The sequence below is a fragment of the Schistocerca gregaria genome, unplaced genomic scaffold (assembly GCF_023897955.1).
Source record: "Schistocerca gregaria isolate iqSchGreg1 unplaced genomic scaffold, iqSchGreg1.2 ptg000672l, whole genome shotgun sequence".
Classification (NCBI taxonomy): Eukaryota; Metazoa; Arthropoda; class Insecta; order Orthoptera; family Acrididae; genus Schistocerca; species Schistocerca gregaria.
In genome coordinates, this window is record NW_026062055.1 from 25,001 (window position 1) to 32,500 (window position 7,500).

Sequence of the window (7,500 nt, forward strand, 5' to 3'; positions counted from 1 at the left end):
GATACTCGCCGTGTGGTGGAAGGTAAACATTATGCGGTACATCAGTACTTTCCTAATAGTTCGGTCGTCTCACGGCACTGCTTAGTAAATGATGCAAGGCCACATATAGATGATTTATGCGAATGTCCCTATACGTGCTGTAAGACTGGGCACACAACGTGAATCGCACGTCAGCCAGACACTCGAACATGCACCACTCTCGGCCTGCAACGGAGACACACAATACGTAAACATCTGGAATGCGACAATGTCGAGTGCATCCTCTCTGCGACATTGCACCGTCGACACTATGATAACCAGAGCAGTAGGTCCACCTATAAAAGCACAATACCCCACTCCTCCGACAACTACCATTGCTCAGATAAACCAACACACATCCTACACAGAGGGGCACCAAATATCACCCCCCGCCCTCGTGTTATACCACATGAAAAATTGCAGAAGTGAGAGACACAGACCCGCCAGCCTCTTGCTACAAGCATCGAACCGACGTGACGTATCTGACGGTGACTCAGGCATCCGCGTACTGCCACCACTATCCACCCCCCCCCCCTCTCTCTCTCTTCCCCCTTTCCCACAATACCAAATTTAACCAACTTTATTGCTTAACCTAACTGTGGCTGTACCAGATTATCGCTTAACCTAACTGTGGCTGTACCAGATTATCGCTTAACCTAACTGTGGCTGTACCAGATTATCGCTTAACCTAACTGTGGCTGTACCAGATTATCGCTTAACCTAACTGTGGCTGTACCAGATTATCGCTTAACCTAACTGTGGCTGTACCAGATTATCGCTTAACCTAACTGTGGCTGTACCAGATTATCGCTTAACCTAACTGTGGCTGTACCAGATTATCGCTTAACCTAACTGTGGCTGTACCAGATCATCGCTTAACCTAACTGTGGCTGTACCAGATCATCGCTTAACCTAACTGTGGCTGTACCAGATTATCGCTTAACCTAACTCAATTTGTCCCTTAACCTAACTCAAGTTGTCCCTTAACCTAACTCAAGTTGTCCCTTAACCTAACTCAAGTTGTCCCTTAACCTAACTCAAGTTGTCCCTTAACCTAACTCAAGTTGTCCCTTAACCTAACTCAAGTTGTCCCTTAACCTAACTCAAGTTGTCCCTTAACCTAACTCAAGTTGTCCCTTAACCTAACTCAAGTTGTCCCTTAACCTAACTCAAGTTGTCCCTTAACCTAACTCAAGTTGTCCCTTAACCTAACTCAAGTTGTCCCTTAACCTAACTCAAGTTGTCCCTTAACCTAACTCAAGTTGTCCCTTAACCTAACTCAAGTTGTCCCTTAACCTAACTCAAGTTGTCCCTTAACCTAACTCAAGTAGTCCCTTAACCTAACTCAAGTTGTCCCTTAACCTAACTCAAGTTGTCCCTTAACCTAACCCACGTTGTCCCTTAACCTAACCCACGTTGTCCCTTAACCTAACCCACGTTGTCCCTTAACCTAACCCACGTTGTCCCTTAACCTAACCCACGTTGTCCCTTAACCTAACCCACGTTGTCCCTTAACCTAACCCACGTTGTCCCTTAACCTAACCCACGTTGTCCCTTAACCTAACCCACGTTGTCCCTTAACCTAACCCACGTTGTCCCTTAACCTAACCCACGTTGTCCCTTAACCTAACCCACGTTGTCCCTTAACCTAACCCACGTTGTCCCTTAACCTAACCCACGTTGTCCCTTAACCTAACCCACGTTGTCCCTTAACCTAACCCACGTTGTCCCTTAACCTAACCCACGTTGTCCCTTAACCTAACCCACGTTGTCCCTTAACCTAACCCACGTTGTCCCTTTGCCTAACATAGTTCACTGCTCGGAATCTCTGGTGTCGTTGTTATCCTCATGTAGATGTCTTGCGAGTGTTGCTTACTTTCCACATATTCCCGCTATCCACTGTCAATTGTACTGCAATAGGACTATATCGGCCCCCCCCCCCCCTCTGTCCCCCTCTTTGTGTCTCTGTCCTCTCAAGCTGGTCGGTCTGGCGTGTGAGTGTTAAATGAGCCTCGCAGCTGTTCAGTTGCATTCAGATGTCGACGCCCTCAGTGTACGTCGTGGTATGGTCTGTGTCCATTGTCCGCTGATGTCGTACGCGTAACCCACACGCTGTACCGATCATCGGTAGTTACGTACAGAGTGAAGTAGTGTGATACGTGTGACTGTACGCTGGCTGTGCCCAACGGTGTCGAATCTCAATTTCCATATGTTGTGCTCGATGCTACTTGTCTCGTCTCCCAATAACAGCTAGGTTGCACTGTGGTACGCCGTAGAGGCGTGTGGGAGGAACGTACGAACGCATTGTATGTCACCCTGGGTCGCTGGGGGTGGTGGTGCGGTGAGTCAGGTCAGGTCAGGTCAGGTCAGGTCAGCGTGAGCCGTCTGATGTAGTGACGCGTGTATTCCGACTTTGTCGTATTGCCTCACACAAAGTGCTACCCTGGTGGACCGCGTTCCATATCTGGGACATGCCGCAGATGCCGGTTGACAGTGGATCGCGGAAGGGACATCGCATACTTGCGCGGGCCACCTTCCACGTGTTCTCTTCTGCACATGTCGCAGTGTGTATGTGGTCTGATGTAGCGTGTCGTGACACATGACATCCTGGCATGCAAGAATTGTTGAATTCGCAAATGTAGGTGGACATCTACGTTTACTGCCCAAGATACGCAAATGAACTGGAAATCCGTTGTTGAGCGGTTGTTCACGCTGGAGGTGAATCTGTGATGGCGACGATCGGTACAGCTATTAACCGGTTGTTTCAGCGGTACCCGCCACATCCACACACGTGACTAGGCCCATGTGGGTATGAAGCGATACGCGGCGGTGGCTTGGTGGGACTGTTCCCGGCCGGTGAAGGGGGGCCGCCCGGCGTGTTGGCCGCGCGCTGCGTGGGCGCACGCGCAACAGCCGGCTGGTGGGGGGCGCCGAGTGGCAGGAGCGCCAGCCGACGGGCCCGGCAGGCGGCGCAGCTACGCTGCGGCGCACCCTGCACGCGGCGCCTGGCGGCCAAAGTTGGTTCAGCCGAGCCCGGTGCGAAGCGCGGTGGACATCTGCAGTGTGCTGGTCTGATTGAGGACTGTGTGCGTTGAGGATGCGCCGCCGCCTGGCACTCGGCGCCGCGACGCCGTCTGCTGCTCGGTCGCCCCAGCGGTTCTCGCAGGTGGTTTGTATCGCAGTTGTGCGGACGTGTTGGCGCGTGCGCTGTGCTGGGAGAGTTCGCTTCTGCACCCAAGTGGGGCTTTGCCCTTGTGTGGCGCTGGCGTTGGAGCTGCCGGTCACCATAGGTGGCGCGTGTTGTCTCCCGCCGGCAATGCCACGACAGCACGCTCCCGGGCCTCTGTCGGCAGCGGCAAGCTCAGTTGGGAGCAAGGGTGTTCGCACTAAAACCGTCTACTCGCCTAACTCCGGGCGATTGCGCCTCTCTCGAAACCGACCAAGTACCTAGGACGGCGCTGCGCGCCGCCGGGACCTGAGAGGGTTTCGAGGTGTATCGTGCAGGGGAGCTCGGCCTCCTCCTGTTTGCAGAATAATTGAGCGGACGCTTGCGTGTTCGCGCGGGCCCCCGGGACACACTCCCGGGCGGCCGGCTGCTCAGCTCTAGTTGACGCAGCTCCCTGGTTGATCCTGCCAGTAGTCATATGCTTGTCTCAAAGATTAAGCCATGCATGTCTCAGTACAAGCCGCATTAAGGTGAAACCGCGAATGGCTCATTAAATCAGTTATGGTTCCTTAGATCGTACCCACGTTACTTGGATAACTGTGGTAATTCTAGAGCTAATACATGCAAACAGAGTCCCGACCAGAGATGGAAGGGACGCTTTTATTAGATCAAAACCAATCGGATTGGCTTGTCTGGTCCGTTTGCCTTGGTGACTCTGAATAACTTTGGGCTGATCGCACGGTCCTCGTACCGGCGACGCATCTTTCAAATGTCTGCCTTATCAACTGTCGATGGTAGGTTCTGCGCCTACCATGGTTGTAACGGGTAACGGGGAATCAGGGTTCGATTCCGGAGAGGGAGCCTGAGAAACGGCTACCACATCCAAGGAAGGCAGCAGGCGCGCAAATTACCCACTCCCGGCACGGGGAGGTAGTGACGAAAAATAACGATACGGGACTCATCCGAGGCCCCGTAATCGGAATGAGTACACTTTAAATCCTTTAACGAGTATCTATTGGAGGGCAAGTCTGGTGCCAGCAGCCGCGGTAATTCCAGCTCCAATAGCGTATATTAAAGTTGTTGCGGTTAAAAAGCTCGTAGTTGGATTTGTGTCCCACGCTGTTGGTTCACCGCCCGTCGGTGTTTAACTGGCATGTATCGTGGGACGTCCTGCCGGTGGGGCGAGCCGAAGGGGTGCTTTCGCGTCCCGAGGCGGACCCCGTTTAAATCCTACCAGGGTGCTCTTTGTTGAGTGTCTCGGTGGGCCGGCACGTTTACTTTGAACAAATTAGAGTGCTTAAAGCAGGCAAGCCCGCCTGAATACTGTGTGCATGGAATAATGGAATAGGACCTCGGTTCTATTTTGTTGGTTTTCGGAACCCGAGGTAATGATTAATAGGGACAGGCGGGGGCATTCGTATTGCGACGTTAGAGGTGAAATTCTTGGATCGTCGCAAGACGAACAGAAGCGAAAGCATTTGCCAAGTATGTTTTCATTAATCAAGAACGAAAGTTAGAGGTTCGAAGGCGATCAGATACCGCCCTAGTTCTAACCATAAACGATGCCAGCCAGCGATCCGCCGCAGTTCCTCCGATGACTCGGCGGGCAGCCTCCGGGAAACCAAAGCTTTTGGGTTCCGGGGGAAGTATGGTTGCAAAGCTGAAACTTAAAGGAATTGACGGAAGGGCACCACCAGGAGTGGAGCCTGCGGCTTAATTTGACTCAACACGGGAAACCTCACCAGGCCCGGACACCGGAAGGATTGACAGATTGATAGCTCTTTCTTGATTCGGTGGGTGGTGGTGCATGGCCGTTCTTAGTTGGTGGAGCGATTTGTCTGGTTAATTCCGATAACGAACGAGACTCTAGCCTGCTAACTAGTCGCGTGACATCCTTCGTGCTGTCAGCGATTACTTTTCTTCTTAGAGGGACAGGCGGCTTCTAGCCGCACGAGATTGAGCAATAACAGGTCTGTGATGCCCTTAGATGTTCTGGGCCGCACGCGCGCTACACTGAAGGAATCAGCGTGTCTTCCTAGGCCGAAAGGTCGGGGTAACCCGCTGAACCTCCTTCGTGCTAGGGATTGGGGCTTGCAATTGTTCCCCATGAACGAGGAATTCCCAGTAAGCGCGAGTCATAAGCTCGCGTTGATTACGTCCCTGCCCTTTGTACACACCGCCCGTCGCTACTACCGATTGAATGATTTAGTGAGGTCTTCGGACTGGTACGCGGCATCGACTCTGTCGTTGCCGATGCTACCGGAAAGATGACCAAACTTGATCATTTAGAGGAAGTAAAAGTCGTAACAAGGTTTCCGTAGGTGAACCTGCGGAAGGATCATTACCGACTAGACTGCATGTCTTTCGATGTGCGTGTCGTGTCGCGCAACACGCTACCTGTACGGCAGTGGCCGTGCGCCGCGTGCGGAACCACGCGTGCCTCTCAAAACTAGCGGAAGTGTTGTTGTTGTTGTGTGGTACGAGCGCTGAAGCTCTGGAGCGGCTGGCCTGCGGTACCTGGCGCCTGGCGCCGGTTTTGAATGACGTTCGCCCGAGTGCCTGTCCGCTCCGGTGTGGAGCCGTACGACGCCCATCGGCTGTGAGGCCGTTGGACACAAAAAAAATAGTGGAACAGGGGCCGTCAGACGCCTCAGTCCCGCAAATGCTACTGTCTTGAAAGAGACAGTGGGAGACTGAAAAGGAAAAGATCACCCAGGACGGTGGATCACTCGGCTCGTGGGTCGATGAAGAACGCAGCAAATTGCGCGTCGACATGTGAACTGCAGGACACATGAACATCGACGTTTCGAACGCACATTGCGGTCCATGGATTCCGTTCCCGGGCCACGTCTGGCTGAGGGTCGGCTACGTATACTGAAGCGCGCGGCGTTTGTCCCGCTTCGGAGACGTGGGAGTGTCGTGGTCGCCTGTGTGGCCGGCCGCGTCTCCTTAAACGTGCGATGCGCGCCCGTCGCCTGGCGGTTCGCATACCGGTACTTTCTCGGTAGCGTGCACAGCCGGCTGGCGGTGTGGCGTGCGACACCTCGTACAACGACCTCAGAGCAGGCGAGACTACCCGCTGAATTTAAGCATATTACTAAGCGGAGGAAAAGAAACTAACAAGGATTCCCCCAGTAGCGGCGAGCGAACAGGGAAGAGTCCAGCACCGAACCCCGCAGGCTGCCGCCTGTCGTGGCATGTGGTGTTTGGGAGGGTCCACTACCCCGACGCCTCGCGCCGAGCCCAAGTCCAACTTGAATGAGGCCACGGCCCGTAGAGGGTGCCAGGCCCGTAGCGGCCGGTGCGAGCGTCGGCGGGACCTCTCCTTCGAGTCGGGTTGCTTGAGAGTGCAGCTCCAAGTGGGTGGTAAACTCCATCTGAGACTAAATATGACCACGAGACCGATAGCGAACAAGTACCGTGAGGGAAAGTTGAAAAGAACTTTGAAGAGAGAGTTCAAAAGTACGTGAAACCGTTCTGGGGTAAACGTGAGAAGTCCGAAAGGTCGAACGGGTGAGATTCACGCCCATCCGGCCACTGGCCCCCGCCCTCGGCAGATGGGGCCGGCCGCCCGCGCGGAGCAATCCGCGGCGGGGTCGTGTCCGGTTGCCTTTCCACTCGCCGCGGGGTGGGGCCGTTCCGGTGTGCGGTGGGCCGCACTTCTCCCCTAGTAGGACGTCGCGACCCGCTGGGTGCCGGCCTACGGCCCGGGTGCGCAGCCTGTCCTTCCGCGGGCCTCGGTTCGCGTCTGTTGGGCAGAGCCCCGGTGTCCTGGCTGGCTGCTCGGCGGTATATCTGGAGGAGTCGATTCGCCCCTTTGGGCGCTCGGGCTCCCGGCAAGCGCGCGCGGTTCTTCCCGGATGACGGACCTACCTGGCCCGGCCCCGGACCCGCGCCGCTGTTGGCTCGGGATGCTCTCGGGCGGAATAATCGCTCCCGTCAGCGGCGCTTCAGCTTTGGACAATTTCACGACCCGTCTTGAAACACGGACCAAGGAGTCTAACATGTGCGCGAGTCATTGGGCTGTACGAAACCTAAAGGCGTAATGAAAGTGAAGGTCTCGCCTTGCGCGGGCCGAGGGAGGATGGGGCTTCCCCGCCCTTCACGGGGCGGCGGCCTCCGCACTCCCGGGGCGTCTCGTCCTCATTGCGAGGTGAGGCGCACCTAGAGCGTACACGTTGGGACCCGAAAGATGGTGAACTATGCCTGGCCAGGACGAAGTCAGGGGAAACCCTGATGGAGGTCCGTAGCGATTCTGACGTGCAAATCGATCGTCGGAGCTGGGTATAGGGGCGAAAGACTAATCGAACCATCTA

The 7,500-nt window shown here is 54.9% G+C and overlaps 3 non-coding genes across 3 annotated transcripts in view; all 3 read left to right on the plus strand.

Annotated features, from left to right (window-relative positions):
- The first annotated feature begins 3,635 nt into the window (after nt 1-3,635).
- Nucleotides 3,636-5,528, plus strand: LOC126318560 (small subunit ribosomal RNA). Its single transcript, XR_007557376.1, has one exon. It is a non-coding gene; the product is annotated as a small subunit ribosomal RNA (ribosomal RNA).
- Nucleotides 5,529-5,893: 365 nt separating this feature from the next.
- LOC126318591 (5.8S ribosomal RNA) lies at nt 5,894-6,048 on the plus strand. The gene has a single exon (XR_007557404.1). It is a non-coding gene; the product is annotated as a 5.8S ribosomal RNA (ribosomal RNA).
- A 188-nt stretch (nt 6,049-6,236) lies between these two features.
- The window catches only part of LOC126318576 (large subunit ribosomal RNA), a 4,222-nt gene continuing 2,958 nt past the window's right edge, over nt 6,237-7,500 (plus strand). Inside the window, exon 1 of the ribosomal RNA XR_007557391.1 lies at nt 6,237-7,500. This exon is cut by the window's right edge and continues 2,958 nt beyond it. This is a non-coding gene — a ribosomal RNA (large subunit ribosomal RNA).